At 43.8% G+C, this 16,892-nt stretch overlaps 1 protein-coding gene across 1 annotated transcript in view; it reads left to right on the top strand.

Annotated features, from left to right (window-relative positions):
- FBXO42 (F-box protein 42) overlaps window positions 1-16,892 on the top strand; it is a gene marked incomplete in the record, with an annotated part of 1,591,641 nt that overhangs the window by 734,311 nt on the left and 840,438 nt on the right.

The raw sequence follows: 16,892 nt of genomic DNA, 5'->3' as shown, positions 1-16,892 counted from the left end.
TCACCTAGGATTCCCCTGTCCTTTTCCCTTTGCTTATCTCCCATCAATCCCTAAAAGTGAAAAGTCTCTAGCTTGCAGTCTGTATGTCATCTTAGCCTCATCACATTCTGTTACCCTTTTCATCTCTTATTTGCTCCCAATACATTTTGTTCCTTTGCCAGTTTTCTCTAGTAAATTCCAGCCTCTTTTTGTTTATTCTGTGTAACCCTGCTTGCAGTCACCCGTATGGGCAAACTCTCCACTTTCTCCATTCTCTTGTTGGCTTAGTTCTTAGAAAGCTTTTTAATACTTTATGAAAATAATATTGTTGCTGTTATTCTTCTTAAGGATCTGCATCCAAAATCCCACAATTTCCTTTATTGAATTTACCACTCCATCATCCCTTTCACTTTGAACTGTAACTTTGTTTGTGTTGTGTATGAGCTTTAATTGTGTAGCTCTAAAGTATCCCTTCAAATCATGTAATACTAAATCACTTTGTTCTTTTGAAAGGATCAAGTTATCCCTCTTAACCCTTGAACTCTTCCCCTCCCAGATAGTCTTTCAACTCTTAATTGTTGCACACTACCACTACTCTCATTGCTAAAAATATGCCTGACCTGTATTAAAGGAATCAAAAACACTTTCAATGCTTGTACAAAAGCTCTGTTTCTCAATTTTTGTATCATCTTTTTAGTCTTTCCCACATAGCCTTAACTGCCACAACAGAAGCCTTTTTAATCCATACTCCTAAATGTTTCATGTTGTTGTGCCCCCATAAATATCGGCAGTGGCGGCTGGTGACTTCAAATCAAATGGGGGCTGCAGGAGACAGCTGAATGGGTGGGGTCATGGGAAGGGGTGTGACCAACTAGAAAGGGGAGGCGCTATGCTGAAAACCAGAAAAACTAACTAAATACACTGCCCTGGGTGCCAAATAGTCATTATGAGAGTCCAAGACAAAATGAAGTGCAGAAGAATAAAAATATTTCAATGTATTGGCTGCATGACAGCTTTCTTAATATCTAGATGGAAACAAAAAGGTTGTGAGGCATGAAAAAATAAATTACTTTTTAAATACATTAATGGAATGCCAGTCAAAATCAAGTATAAGAAAAACAAGCAGCGCTCAACTCAAACCACTTCTTGCACTGCAGTTATAATTATAATTCATATTCAGCTTTATTAAAGTACCAAGTAACATGCTGAAAGTAGAAATCTCTGATGCCCCCACTTGGAAAAATGTTTCTTATCCAAAAAAAGACCTGCTGCCTGACAACTATCTACTTGTTTCATGGGGAAAACATGATCAATGTAAAAAATGAAAAGCAAACAAGAAATAAGCTCAAGATACATTGCTTAAAAGGATTACTGTACAGGTTATGGACCACACGATTGGCATTCTGTTTAGTTTACGGGTAAAGCCTACAAAGATGACTGGAAGTCTCCAAGTGTAATGAGCTTCTTAAAATGTAATCCTGTCCTTTATTACAAATACTATCATATGCATTTCAATACCCGAGGCCTATACATTATCTAGTTAAGTATTCTCTACATGGCAACAACAGAAAGGCTTTCAATGTTGGCAATTCTTTAACAGTATGCTTATCAAAGCTTACTTGCATCTTACGATCTCAGCCAAGCTTACCTGATGATGGTCATTAAAGTATTGCTACTTAAAACACAGAGCAACGGGCACTTTGAGTAATAAGCATAAATCAACAGTACAAAAAATGACAGAAACCAGACCACTCTGCAAAAATCAAGGACAGATAAAAAGCCACTCTAGTACTTGTGTCTACCTTGGATTGGGGGCGGGGGGATACTCTGCACATTTACACTGCATAACTACTCCTTGCCTTGCTTCGACACATCCAGAGTCACTACATGGGGGAGTGGGGTGCAACAAGTATGTCACAATTTTAAATGTCTCTGGCTGACTGTGATGGCCCTGTCATATCTGTCATAACTCTCAACCTCAGAGCAAGAAATGTAGACAAAGCCATACAAAGAAGTGAGACAAAGGCCCAAAAATAAGGACAATTTTTTAAAATATTGCTCTTATAAACTTAGAAAGACAATAGAATAGGTCTTGCATTAGTATGAATTTACTGAATGGTATGAAATCTAAAACTCAAATGTCTGTCATTTTTGAACTTCAGTCTTTAATGATTTGTCACTAATTTGCCAAAAAAAAAAACACAATTTTATGAAAAATGAACCAAAAATGTTTAAAAATGTAAAATAGCCACACAATACAGCTGGGAACCTGTCAAAGAAGGGACACTTTAATATTAGTACTGTTAACTTGAGTAGCTGACAAAATAAAAGAATGTACATGCATTTCTGAAATAAAACTAATATATAACTCTGATTATTACAGTTATTTCTTAATTGTAAACCCTCCATGTTTTCTTCCAAAATTGCTATTTTCTGGAGGGATTATTAGGGGAAGAGCAACATTTTGAGCCAAAATCAGAGACAGTTGAGAGGTTTGGCTATGCCTAATTTTATAAAGCAATTTATTTGCATGTACCTCTCAACCTGTTAATGCAGTAAATCTGGACAAGGCCAAATATATTGGGTGAACATATAAACAGTATTAAAAACTGCTCTTGTATAAACTGAGACAGTTGATAGAAGAACAGATCTTACTTTAGCATGCATTTTTCTGGAGGTTATGAAGTCTGAAACTGTGTCATTATTTAGTGACTTAATTCCTAAATGATTTTGCCAGAAAACCACAAATTTTATGAGGAACAAACCAAAAGTAAGAAGCAAAAATCTATTCATTCTTTGAAAATCTGGACAGTTGGGAGGTATAGTTCAGCTGGGGCTGTCTTTAAGTTCGCCGCCCTTCCCCCTCACAAAATCATGGAGCCTCCCCCTGCAGCCATTCCAATGATCCATTACTTTGCTATTTCACTCCATTTACCATAAACACTAATGTGCATACTGATTTACTTCTATGATGATTTGGACTTCATTTGAAAGTTTTATTTTGCATTTTACAGCACAAAACACTAAGACATCTGCTAAACAAACATAGCATTAAAACTTCTCTGCCCTTGAAACTCGCATTCATTGAAACAGCATTGAAACCCACATTCAAAGGAAATGCATTTTACCAGTGGCAGATAAAGATTAATTCTGGGCTGTTTTCAAATTATAGGCCCCTTGCATACGAAACATACATGTGTTGTTTGATACACCTTCCTATTGTTTTGAACATTTTTCCAGTAAACAATGAAACAAAATGCATGCACCAATAATGACAAAACTGCCCAGTTCATAACATGTCCATCATAAGTCTACTCAAACTTCTACAGTCCACCATTATCAGTAAATATGCACAATTCTACAGTCCACCATTATCAGTAAATATGCACAATTCTACAATCCACCATTCAGGTAAATATGCACAATCTCTGATTTAAAAAGTCATCTAAATTCCACATTAAATAAATCTGTAACTAATGAAGAGGTTGCTGCTAGCAAACACCTTTATATTTCATGGTTTCATCGAAAAATAGTGTCTGATGCCCCTGAGGAATAAATTGCCTATATTACATTAAAAATGATAAGCTAGTATATTGCAATACGAAATGTATGGCAAACGGATAACAGGCTCATAGTTAGTATCTTAACTTTTTCAGTACGGCAGCATTCACCCCTTGTGGGAGTAGAACCAACAACCTTCTGCATCAAAAGCAAGTACACAACCTGTTGTGCTATTAACAATACAAGCTGATTTAGCATAAGCAGCACTAAACTTCTCTTCCCCTGCAGCTCTCAGCTCCTTGTAAAATCTACTCAATACTCAACTGCATCTCAACTTCGCAGCACAAGAAATCTGGAAAAAGCCAAATTTATTTGGGGGGGGGGGTCAAAAGGCCAAAAACCAGGGACACATTAAACATTGCTTGTATAATCTTGGAAAGTTGTTAAAATAAAATGCTGTGTTACCATCATGCATTTTACTGCCAAAGTCCCTGTGCAAGAGTCAGAACAACATACCACTATGCCAAATCAGCTGCTTTGTGAAAGAAAAATTCTGTTACCACCATACCTTTTACTGCCAAGGTCCCTGTGCAAAACAGTCAGAGCAACATACCACTATACCAAATTGGCTGCTTTGTGAAAGAGAGGAAGACTGACACTTAAATGGCTATCATTTAATGAATTCAGTTCTCACCATAGCAGTCAACCTCTTAGCACAAAACACCTGGACAAACCCAGTAATGAGGGAATACAGCCCTCAAACATATTCAGTGAATTCAGTTCTTGCCATAACAGTCAAACTTAGCACAAAAAAAACTGGACAAAGCCAATAATGGGGTAATACAGTCCCAAAAATAAGGACAAATTTCAAATACTCATCTTAGGAAATTGCTAAAATAAAAGGTTGTGTAAAAGGTTGCATTATTATGCTTTTTCTGAAGCATATGAAGTCTGAAATTCAATGTCAATTTTACTTCTGATGGAACAAAAACAATTTTCAGCAGAGGCCCAGGGAGAAATACTGTAGACACATGTCTTTGTAAAATGGCAGGACACCAGAGCAAATCCACACAAACACAGGGGTGAGATGCAGACTCCACACAGAAGGAACCCCAGCCAAGAATCAAACCAGAAAACCTATAGCTGTGAGGCAGCAACGATACCACTGCACCATCAGATATGCAAGGAATTAAACATTCAGAAACCTGAAGTCTGAAATTCAAATGCCTGTCAATTTTATTTAATAAGTTATGTACTCACCATAACGTTCCATCTGAGTAGGCATCTTCATTTGTCTGCAACCTGTGGGATACGGATCCGATCTCTGATCCGAGCCGTCAACTTCTATCATAGCATAGATCCGAGCTCCTAGCTCCTCCCCATTACCCATAATCCCCTGCCTAACCTAACTGACCTCAGATCAAGTTTGCCCCATAGCACAGCAGATGTGTCCCAATGGGAACATATGCTAATAACACAAGAACGATCATATTGGTCAAGGGGGAAGGAGGGGGGGGATGGTTGCAGACAAATGAAGATACCTACTCAGATGGAACGTTATGGTGAGTACATAACTTCTTAATCTGAAGTAGGAACTTCATTTGTCAGCAACCTGTGGGACAGAATCCCCAGCTACCTAAATCTTGGGTGGCCTTCATGGAAGGGTATTCCGGAGCACCGCAGAGCCAAAGGGCGCTGTACCTCGGGAGACCACATCTATTTTATAGTGGCTGATAAAGGTGTGAGATGAAGCCCAAGTGGCTGCGGAGCAAATGTCATCCAGTGGAACCCTAACTTGAAAGGCTGCAGAAGTTAGAATGAGCATGGACTCCTTGAGGTGCAGGCCTTCCCGAGCTCTGATATGCTAAAAGAATACAACTCCAGATCTATCGAGAGAGAGAAACTTTAGAAACTGACTTTCCGAAATTACTTTTGGCAAAGGAGATAAACAACTGATCGGATTGCCTATGATCAGCAGTTCTATGGATATAAAAGCGTGGTTGTCTGTGTGCCTAAAAGGAGGAATGTGTACTGTACTTCCTTTGTTATGAAAGTTGGGGAAAAACACTGGAAGATTGATTGATGTTTTGATCCTGAGGTAAACCCTATCCTGGTGAAAGACCAGATATGGTGGTTTGACACAGAGAGCTTGCAATGCCGACACTTTTGGCTGAAGTTATGACCACCAAAAAGGCTGTCTTCCAAGAGAGAAATTTGAGATCAACCATGGCCGCCGGTTCGAATGGGGGACCAGTCAATGCCTGCAAGATGAAGGATAAATCCCATGGAGGTACCACCTCTTTAACTGGAGGCCTAAGGAGAAAAGGTACCCTTGAGGAAGGTCTTACACAGTTTGGAAGTGATAAGAGGGCCAGACTCTTGCCCCACGTGATAGTATGAGATTGCTGCCAGTTGTACATTGACTGTGGAAGAACTAGCTCCCTGGTGAAAGAGAGCGGTTAGAAAATCTAGAACCGACGATATCGGGGCTGTAAAAGGGTCTAAACGATGGTGTTCTGCCCAAATGGTGAAGCGTTTCCACTTACTCCAATAAACCTTCCTGGTGGAAGGCTTGTGAGCTGCTACAAGAATGGCTTTGACCGGTGATGAGATCCCGGGAGTCCTTAGGAGTGGAACTGGAGCAACCAAGCCGTCAGCTTGAGGTTGTCCAGGTTCGGAGTCTGAAGACCGAGAGGGTGAGAAATGAGATCTGGAATGGGATCCAGAATCCATGGTGGATACACTAGGTGAGACCATAGGTAAGGGAACCACGTCTGACGAGGCCAGAATGGGGCAATGAGGATCATCTTGCTCCCCAGCTGCCTGGCTTTCTGTAATAATTTCAACATCAGGGGAAGAGGAGGTTAAGCATAAAGCAGACCGGGAGGCCAAGCATGAACTAGAGAGTCTCTCGGGGACTCCCCCAGTGGGGGGATCAGAGCGAAGTAATCGTTGCATTTGGTGTTTGAAGAAGAGGCAAAAAGATCGCAACAAGGCTGCCCCCATCGGGCAAATACTTGCTCTGCAACTCGATGGTTGAGAGACCATTTGTAAGGAGTCAGGATAGTACGACTGAGCCTGTCCGCTAGAATGTTGGACCGTCCCCGAATGTGCGTCGCTATGAGAAAGTTTGTTGATGTACCAGCCGACTGACATGTCTGTCTGTACCGCAATCGTCCCTACCGGAAGAGAGTTGTGTAGTGTCTGCAACATCAAAAGCACCGCCCTCATCTCTAGGACGTTGATATGCAAAGAGGTCTCTACGTCGTTCCATGTGCCTTGGACTGTCCTGCCTGAAAAATGCCCCCACCCCCACCCCAGGCGAGAAGCGGCCGTGGTCACTGTCGACTGGCGGAGGTAGTGAGAATGGACGTCCCGTGTGGAGGTTGGGAGACTGGAGCCACCACAGGAGCGATCTTCTGCAAACCTTGCTTAAGGAAATGGGGTGAGAGAGGGGGTTGCAAGACAGGGACCATTGTACCTGGAGGGTCCACTGCAGAACCCTCATGTTCAATCGGGCCAATGGCAGCAGAAGGATTGCAGCCACCATAGATCCTGTGGCCCTCAGGATCAATTCCGCCGAAGGGGTTTGCAGTTGAAGGATGGCCTGCACGTGCAACATCAGGTTCCGAAGCCGATCTGGAGTCAAGAACGCAAGCATCTGTCTGGAATCCAGTCTTGCCCCTATAAAATCCAACACCTGTGTAGGGATGAGAGAGGATTTGGTCATGTTGATGGTTAATCCTAATAGTGGAGCCAGACTGAGGAAATCGCCGGTACTCAGAGGTGCTTTTGCAGCCCCTGATTCCAGCTTCGTTGGATTCACAGGCTTCTACTGAGACCCGTTCGGAGTCTGGTTGGCCGCGAGACTCTGACTACAGAACTTGTGGATTTCTGTACTGTGAATGAGTCTGGAGCTGCTGTGCAGGCACTGGCTTTTGAGGAAGTTCTTCGCACTACCGATATTCGACAGACTGCTTCTTTCGTGTCTTCAGTTCTTTTTAAAACTACCGAGTTTCTAAGGCCCAGAATATGAACTATGCCTAAAAAACCGACCCAACCTCAAGCGCCTGCTTCCATACCTCAATCTGAGATGCTTAAAATGGCAGAAGACCTTATGCTGATTAGGGGAAGCCAGCCTACCCCTGCTAAAAGGAAAAAGACTTGTCCCCAGCAGCTTTATCTGACCGAGACCGATGACTCTGAGATTTCTGATTATGAAGACATGCCCTTATCTGCTTATGGGGATTCAGATGCAGAGGAATCTATTCGTTTTTGCCTCTCCTCCAGAGAATTTTTCTTTTGATGAAACCCTATATACTTTGAGAGCATTTCTATTGGGAATGCCATGATTATCCTCAGTCCAAAAAGAGACTTTGGGAATATTTAGATTTACCACAGCACAGACCCTTCGCTATTCCTCCTGATGTTCATAGCGTTTCACTGTTGCAGTCATTCCACTTGGATTATCCTGCTGGCAGGCTACCCGCAGTCGGCCTGAATTCCAAAGTCCTGGTCAGGCATCTGTTGCTGTCGCTTCTTCCCTAACGTCAATGCGCTAGGGGTATAAAAGATGCAGCCGACGCCATTTTCTTCAGTCTGTCTTGCTGCGTGGGGCCCGAAGCAAAAGCAGTTCGCAAGTGCCGGTTGGCAGACTCCTGAGATTTTCAAAACCGAATTTCAGATCCGAAGTCTTCATTAAAGCTAAGTACCCCGTTGGGGAAACTTTTTTCTTGCTCCAGACCGATGTCAGAAAACATTAACAATTGTATTTCTTGTGGGAAGCAAATACCTCATAAGGATTTTCATTCTTACTGTATTTGCCTTGGCCCTGACCACGATGTTGCTAGCTGTCGGTTTTGTGCTAGATTTAACCAACGCACTATTAAGCGTCTGTTCGATTTTGCCTTTCATTACTTTGGCCAAAGATTTAATTATGTAATGCTGTTGGAACAGCCAACGACTGGAGTTTTTATAAAAAGTGCAAGGAAAAGGACAGGTATCCGAGATCCAAAACCGAGGCCTCCGCTAGGCCAGTCGCCGGTTCTCGGGTGCTTTCGCAGCCCCTGACGCCCGCTACCTCAGAGCCACAGGCCACTTCATACTCCCACGTGGAGCCGACTAGGCCTCTGGATACACAAGGTATTGGACATTCGGAAACTATTCCCTCGGATGGGTCCGGAGCCGCTGAGCAAGCATCGGCTTCTGAGGGTGTTTTCAGACCTACACAGTTGTATGTTAAGCCAACCTCAGTTTCAAAGGCAAAGAAACAAGTACAGCATTCTCCTGCACAGACTTCCATGCCTAAAAAACAGATGCTTAAAATGGCCAAAGACCTAATTACTTTGATCAGGGGTTCCCATCCCCCTGCAGATGAGGCCTAGGCAAGAGACAGAATATGAATCTTCAGATCAGGTTTCCATTTCCTCTGATTCCTCTTCTGAACAGGGATACTCCATTCCTCCCTATGAGGATTCTGATGCTGAAGAGTCTATTCCTTCAGCCCCTCCACCTGAGGATTACTCTTTTTGGGGAAACCCTTCACACCATGAGGGAGCACTTTCACTGGAGAGCCAAGAATACTCAGAATCTAAGAAAAGGCTCAGAGACTTTCTTTTACTACCTCAGCACAGACCTCTTGCTATTCCACCTGTTCTAGACATAGTAGATGTATTCCCAGAGTCCAGCCGGTCTCCTGACTCTTTACCCCCTGCACCGGTTAAGCCAGACAAGATACTACAGGGTTCCAGATTCCCACAAATTTCTATATAAAAACCCTGCTGCTGACCCAGAAACTATATCTCAGGGTCTCAAAGGGATCAAGGCTTCCACTGCAAAATAAACCCTGTCCCCCTCTGATAGGGATTCTAGGGCACTGGACAGATGGGGGGAGTTTACACTTCTGCAACCTTGACTGTAAGGGCTTTATATTGTCAGTTTCGTATGCTTAAATATCAGCAATATTTAATGTCACTGCTAAAACAGAAAATGTTGACAAATTCTGAATGTGCAGATAACAAGGAAATGCAGGATTTGTTGAATGCAGCTGAACAAGTGAGAAAATATACTTTGCAATGTGGTTTTGATTCACTGGAGGCCTCTTGCAGGGCCGCTGTTACGGGTACTGTCATTAGAAGGCACGATTGGTTAAAGGAACAAAATCTGCCTGATAATGTTAAAGCAAAAATATTGGATGCCCCTTTACAGCATGATACTTTGGTGTTGAGACAGAAGAGGTGTTGAAGAAAATGGAAGATAAAGCGAAATCTGTGCAGACAGTTAAGGATTTCTTACAGGTACAACCACACAGATTTAGCAGGAATTGGCCTTCAAAGAATTGGTCCTTTCCAGCATCAGACAGGCCACAAAGAAATAGACACCCTAGAGGCAGATCTCAGCCCCAAGGCTCATACAGGCCTAAAGAATGGGGTGCTTCTACCTCCAAAAGCAGAGAAGACAAATCACAGCCATATAGAAAACAGTCTCGATGACTTTCTTCTGCCAATACCAAGCACTTCTCCTTTGGCAGCTCCCTTAGGGGGAAACTAGCACTTTTTTCACAAAATTGGCATATCACCCAGGGCAAATGGGTCTTGAATATAGTGTTCCAGGGCTACAGGTTCCACTTTCACACCCTGCCAAAGGCAAAAGGTATGCCAGTCCTGCCAAAAAATCAATGGGCAGAGGCACAAAAACAAGTTACATCTCATGGACATGAGGGGCCGTTCAGCGAGTACCACAGCAAGAGCAGGGACAAGGATTTTACTCAAGACTATTCCTGGTACCCAGAAAGGACAAAGCCTGGAGACCAATACTGGGCCTGTCTATTCTAAACACTTTTCTGGATGTTCTATAATTCAAAATGTTGACTGCAGCAGCTTCTGCCCATGCTGGGCAAGAAGGCTTGGCTTGTAACTTTGGACCAAAAAGTGGCATACCTGCATGTCCCAATCAGACAGAATTTCAGATGATACCTCAGATTCATAGCTGGATTAATGCACTACCAATTCTCTGCACTGCTCTTTGGCTTATCTACTGCGCCCAGGGTCTTCACAAAGTGCCTGGCACCAGTAATTGCTTTCTGCAGACAGAGGAATTCAAATATACCCTTACTTGGAATACTGCCTTATTCAAGCAGAGAACAAAGACATTCTACTGAAGCATCTGGCGTTTGTAAAAAGATTACTAATGTAAAAAGATTACTAATTTGCTTAGGGTACGCGGTAAACTAAAATAAATCAAAACTAGTACCCTCTCAAGGGATAATATTCCTGGGTGCAGGCTTAAATACAACTGCCCAGATGGCTCCTCACACTAGACAAAGGCAACTGACTTCTTACTTCGAAATGTTGGCAACAAAGACCCAGTTATCTGCAAGAAAAAGTCTGCAGGCTTTGGGCTTCATGGCTTCCTGCATTCTACTAATTCCATATGCAAGACTGCATATGAGGAAACTACAGTGGTATCTAAAAAGTGTTTGGACTCAACATTGCCACAGCCTGGAAACATTAATTGCCCGCATTCCCTGCCTGCAACAGGAGTTTCGATGGTGGGCACAGGCCTGTCACCACAACAAGGGGCAGCCATTCACTCTACACACGGCCAGGCAAACACTAACAACAGATTATGCCTGGGGGGCCCACATGGCAGGAAAATGCATTCAGGGAGCATGGCCAGCAAGCCAAATGCATCTTTATATCAATCAAAAAGAGATGCTAGCTGTTCAAAAGGCCCTGACAGCCCTCAGGGATCTACTTCATCCAGGACAACTGCTGGCAAAGACGGACAGTACTACAGTCATGTGGTACATAAACAAGCAGGGAGGCACACATTCCTATTCCCTCTGCAGACAAGCCATGACTTTGTGGAACACAGCATTGACTTGTCAAGTACATCTGCAAGCACAATTCCTGCCAGGAAAGACAAATACTCTGGCAGACGAACTAAGCAGAAATCTCAAGGATCCTCACAAGTGGAAACTAGATTCACAAATCTTCAGCATAACAAGGAAATGGGGATGCCCAGACACAGATCTATTTGCCTCCTCGCACAACTGCCAACTACAGAGATTCTGCAATAGGACTTATCCCAAGCAAGCATGGAAAGTGGATGCCCTATCATTCAGCTGGAAAACCCTTACAGTATATGCCTTTCCTCCACTGCCTCTCCTCCCCTAGGTACTCCTAAAGGTCAAACAAGAGAAGCCAAAAATGATAGATTGCCCCAGACTGGCCACGCCAGCACTGGTACCCAATCCTAAAGAGCTCGTCTCAAGGCCCAGCGTGGACATTACCCCAAATTCCTCATTTGCTGACCCAACAAAACAATCAGATCCTGCACAGCTAACTCAGAACCCTAAATCTGGCTTCATGACATACTTTAACCATTCAGAACACACCTCTCTCTAAAGCAGTTATGTTATTTTGGAGGCCAGGAGGCTCAGCACCAGAAAATCGTATACAGAAAAATGGAAGAGATTCTGTGCTTGGAACCAGTCACAAGGAATGGACGCGCTTGTACCAAATATTCCTCAGATTTTACAATACCTAACTGAGATGCTGGATAAAGGCCTATCCTTCTCATCAATGAAGATCCGTGCCTCTGCCATTTCATCTCATTACAATAACAGATCCACCTATTTTTTCACACCCACTGTTAAGGCAGTACCTCAGATGGACCAAAAACATAAGACCTCCAAGGATTGCTCCAACACCTGCATGGGACCTCATTTTTGTCTTGGAAAAGCTCACACTACCTCCTTTTGAGCCAGCCAATACATCTGAGATAAAATACTTATGGAAAACAGCTCTGCTCCTAGCAATAACCTCAGCAAGAAGAGTCTCAGTTATGGCTGTGGAACCTTTTATTTTCCATCCGGACAGGGTTTCTCTAAGGACAAACCCAACATTTATGCTTAAGGTAGTGTCCAGTGTGGCTCTTAACCAAACCATTCATTTGCCTACCTTTTATCCAAACCCACAGAATAAGGGGGAGAGACTTCTGCATTCTTTGGACATACACAGACAGCTGCACTTCTACTTGGACCAAACTAAAGCTTTCAGAAAGACTGAGCAACTTTTAGTGGCATATGCTGCAGGATCGCATGGAAAAGCTGTTTCAAAGCAGACTACTTCAAAATGGATAGGCCACTGCATTCATTTCTGCTATTCACAGCATGGCAAATCAGTGACTAAGGGCATTAGGCCACATTTAACCAGAGCAGCAGCCACTTTAGTAGCCTTCCTCAGAGGAGTATCAACCAAGGACATTTTGGAGGCTGCAACTTGGACTTCAGTGCACACTTTTACAAAGCACTACCACTTACCTCTTTACTCTAAATCCAGAGCAGGCTTTGCCACTGCAGTTCTGCAGGGCCTCATAGCCACTCCTAATTCTATCTAGGCCAAGCTACCCATCCTCAGCTTTGGGATTCAACCGAAGTGTAATGAATGCAACAGTGAAACACAAATATAGTACAGTTGTGTACCTACCATAAATGTAGATGTTCGAGTGTATTCACTGTTGCAGTCCAGGTTACCCTCCCTCCACCCCCCTTTCATTGCTGGGACTTAACTGTACTTCTCTATTCTATACAACCTATGGTGGTGTATTTGCTTGTAGATGAAGGTAATGTTTGTTAGTGCATGCTTTTTCATGAGCAGAATTTTTAGCCTACCCTTTTTGGGGCACCTGACATCTGGGGCAAGAAAAACTGAAGAAAATGGCGTCTGCTGCATCTTTTATACCCCTGGCGCACTGGTGTCAGTGAAGAGGCGACAGCAACTGACGCCGGACCAGGACTTTGGAATTTAGGCCGACTGCGGGTAGCCTGCCAGCAGGGTAACCCAAGTGTAATGACTGCAACAGTGAATACACTCTAACATCTACATTTATGGTAGGTACACAAATGTACTTTCTGGATGTTGTGGATGATTTTATGGAATCAAGTTTAACTCCTAATTCTCTACCTGCTGCTCACAGGAAACCTGACAGTACTACAGAGTCCCTGACTCGAACAAATTTATTTTAAAAAAATCCTACTGCTGACCCAGAGGTCATCTCCCAAGGACCTAAGAGAATAAAAGGAACCACAGCTAAGAATCCCACCCCGTTGGATAGGGATTCCCGATCTTTAGACATATGGGGTAAACAGAAGTATACACCTCTGCAACTCTTGCCATTAGAGCATTAACTTGTCACTTCCACATGCTGAAATACCAGCAACAAACTATGGAACTTATTAAACAAAAACTATCTACCTTCACTGACTGTGCAGAAAGTAAAGAATTACAGGAGCTTATACATTCTGCAAGCCAAGTTAATAAGCATACCCTACAATGTGGGTTTGCCCTAGAAGCATCCTGCAAGGCAGCAGTCACAGGTTCTATACTTAGAAGGCATGCTTGGCTTGAGGAACAGACCTTGCCAGACCATATCAAATCAATATTGGACGCACCACTGAAAAAAAGCCATCTGGCACCAAAGCAGAAGAGGTTCTTAAGATGAAAGAAAAAACGATGTTTATGCAGACGTTTTTTGCAAGTCCAGCCTCCAAGATTCAGTAGACATTGCACCTCAAAACATTGATCCTTTCCAGGCCCCTCAGGGCTGCCTCTGGCTAGACCTAAGAGAAACAGACCCCTCCAGACAATAGTCTCAGTGTTTGTAGAGATCTAAGCAATGGAGTACCTCCACTTTTAAAACAGTGTGTGCTAAGCCACCCCCTTATGGAAATAATTTGCACTGGCTTTTCAACTCCACCTCTTATTTCTGCCCACCTGCTTGTGCCCCTAGGAGGAAAACTTGCCTCCCATGCAAAAAACTGAACCTCCATCACCAACTATCGATGGGTCCTGAACATACTGTCCCAGGGGTACAGATTTTGTTTCCACACACTGCCAGCCCCAGAAGGGCTCCCAGATTTTCCCCCAAACCAGTGGGCAGAGGTGCAAAACCACGTTCATTCCTTGCTCTGAGGGCATTTCAGCCTGTCCCTGCAGACCAGATAGGCCCAGGTTTCTATACCATCCTCTTCCTGGTACCCAGAAAAGAGGGCACCTGATGCTCAATTCTAGATACATCCATTATAAACGCCTTCTTGGTGGTACCAAATTTCAGAATGCTCACCCTCCAGCAGCTTCTTCCTATGCTATCCAGAGATGCATGGTTAGCCATTCTAGACTCAAAGGAGGCCTGTCTGCACATCCCAGTCAGAGATTCTTGCAGGAAATATCTGTTTCAGGGCAGGATCTATGCATTATCAGTTCTCTGCACTTCCCTTTGGCTTATCCACTGCTCCCAGAGTTTTCACCAAATGCCTGTCTCCAGCCATTGCTTTTTGCAGACAAAGAAATATTCAATTTTACCCCTACTTGGATGACTGCCTGATTCAGCCAGACAGTCAGGAAAAACTCTTACAGCACCTGACATTTGTAAAAGATCTGACCTCACTAGGGTACACTACAAACTAAAAGAAATCCAAACTAGTCCCCCAGTCAGAAAATTGTATTCCTGGACACAGCTTCCCAGATGGCATTCTGTACTCCGGAAAAACAAGCCTATCCGACGTTCTACTTCTCTCAACTGGCCACCAGAACTCAGTTATCCACAAGGAAAATCCTGCAAGCTCTAGGGTTCATGGCCTTATGAATTCTACTAATTCCATATGCCAGACTGCATAAGAGGAAACTTCAGTGGTGTTTAAAAAGCCTTTGGTGTCAACATTCTCAGGACCTGGAAAATAAACCTATGATCCATTGTCTAAGGAAAGATTTTCTTTGGTGGGCAGCAGCATGCAACCACAACAAAGGCCTTCCCTTTTTATAACCCTGTGCTGCCCAGACATTAACTACAGATGCATCAGACTATGCCTGGGGTGCACACCTGGACGGCAAGTGCATTCTGGGCCACTAGAACCCAAGTCAAATTCATCTGCACATCAACCAAAAAGATGCTAGTTGTTCACGCTCTGACAGCTTTCAGACCCCTACTCTCTCCGGGGCCTCTACTAATCAAAACTGACAGTACCACAGTGATGTGGTACATTAACAAGCAGGGAGGAACCCACTCTTACGCACTATGCAGGCTAGTCATGACCTTTTGGCACATGACTTCAGCCATGCAGATTCACCTTCTAGCACAATTCCTTCCAACAACCAAAACTCTCTAGCAGTCAACTTAAGGAGAAATCTCCTAGACCCACACTAGTGGCAATTAAACCAAAGCACCTTCAGCCTCCTAACCTAGAAATTGGGTACCCCAAAGGTGGACCTATTTGCCTCCCACAGCAACCACCAGCTCAGCAAATTCTGCACCAGGGAACCTCGCAGCAAGGCCTGGAAAGTGGATGCCCTATCCTTCCAGTGGGTAAACCTCTCGATCTACGCATTTCCCCCTCTACCTCTTCTTTCAAGGGTGTTACTCAAAATAAGGGAGGAGAGACCAAGGGCAATTCTGATTACCCCAGAGTGACCACACCAACACTGGTACCAACTATTGCGCAGCCTGTCACTGTTGCCTCCATGGCACCTCCCTCAGATTCCAGCTGTCCTGATGCAGCAAAAGGGAGAGTTCTTGCATCCACAATTGCAGACCCTGAACCTGGCAGCCTGGTTTATTCCTTCACCTCTCCTCCAGTGCCCAGCCATATGCAAGCAAGTCCTGGATGTTATACTTGAAGCCGGACGACCCAGCACTAGAAAATCATATGCTGACAAGTGGAAAAGGTATTGCTCCTGGATCCAGGATAAAGGAGAGCTGATCCAGCACAGCCCTCCTTACCTGTCATCTTGGATTACCTAGTAGACCTTCTTCACAGGGGCCTATCCTTCTGTTAAAATCCACACCTCTGCCATCTTTGCTCATTACAGCACAAAGCCACCTCTATTTTCACACACCCTCATCAAGCAGTTCCTGAGAGGGGCTAACAAGGCCACCCAGAAGTGTCTGTACCCTTGCTTGGGACCTTAGCTTTGTGTTGGAAAAGCTCACCCCCCCCCCCTTGAGCCTGCAGCTTCAGTAGAGTTAAAATTCCTTTCTTGGAAAACAGCCTTGCTTCTGGCCATCATTTCAGCTAGAAGAGTGTCTGAGCTACAAGCACTCATGGCTGTGGAACCCTTCATCATTTTCCATGCTGACAGGGTCTCCCTCAGGACTAACCCTACTTTCATGCCTAAAGTAGTCTCTAGTGTGGCTCTCACCCAATCTGTTCATTTGCACACCTTTTTCCTTACACCTCAAAATAAGGGGGGAAAAGGATCATGCACTCTTTAGATGTGCACAGACAGCTCAGATTCTACCTGGATAGGACTAAGTCCTTCAAGAAATCTGACCAGTTACTGGTCAGCTTTGCAACAGGGGGCAGAGGGCAAGACCATATAAAAACAAACCATTTCCAAATGGATAGCACACTG

Source organism: Protopterus annectens, chromosome 2.part0 (genome assembly GCF_019279795.1).
Source record: "Protopterus annectens isolate FY-2018-M chromosome 2.part0, PAN1.0, whole genome shotgun sequence".
Classification (NCBI taxonomy): domain Eukaryota; kingdom Metazoa; phylum Chordata; order Ceratodontiformes; family Protopteridae; genus Protopterus; species Protopterus annectens.
This window is presented reverse-complemented; position numbering and strand designations above follow the sequence as displayed.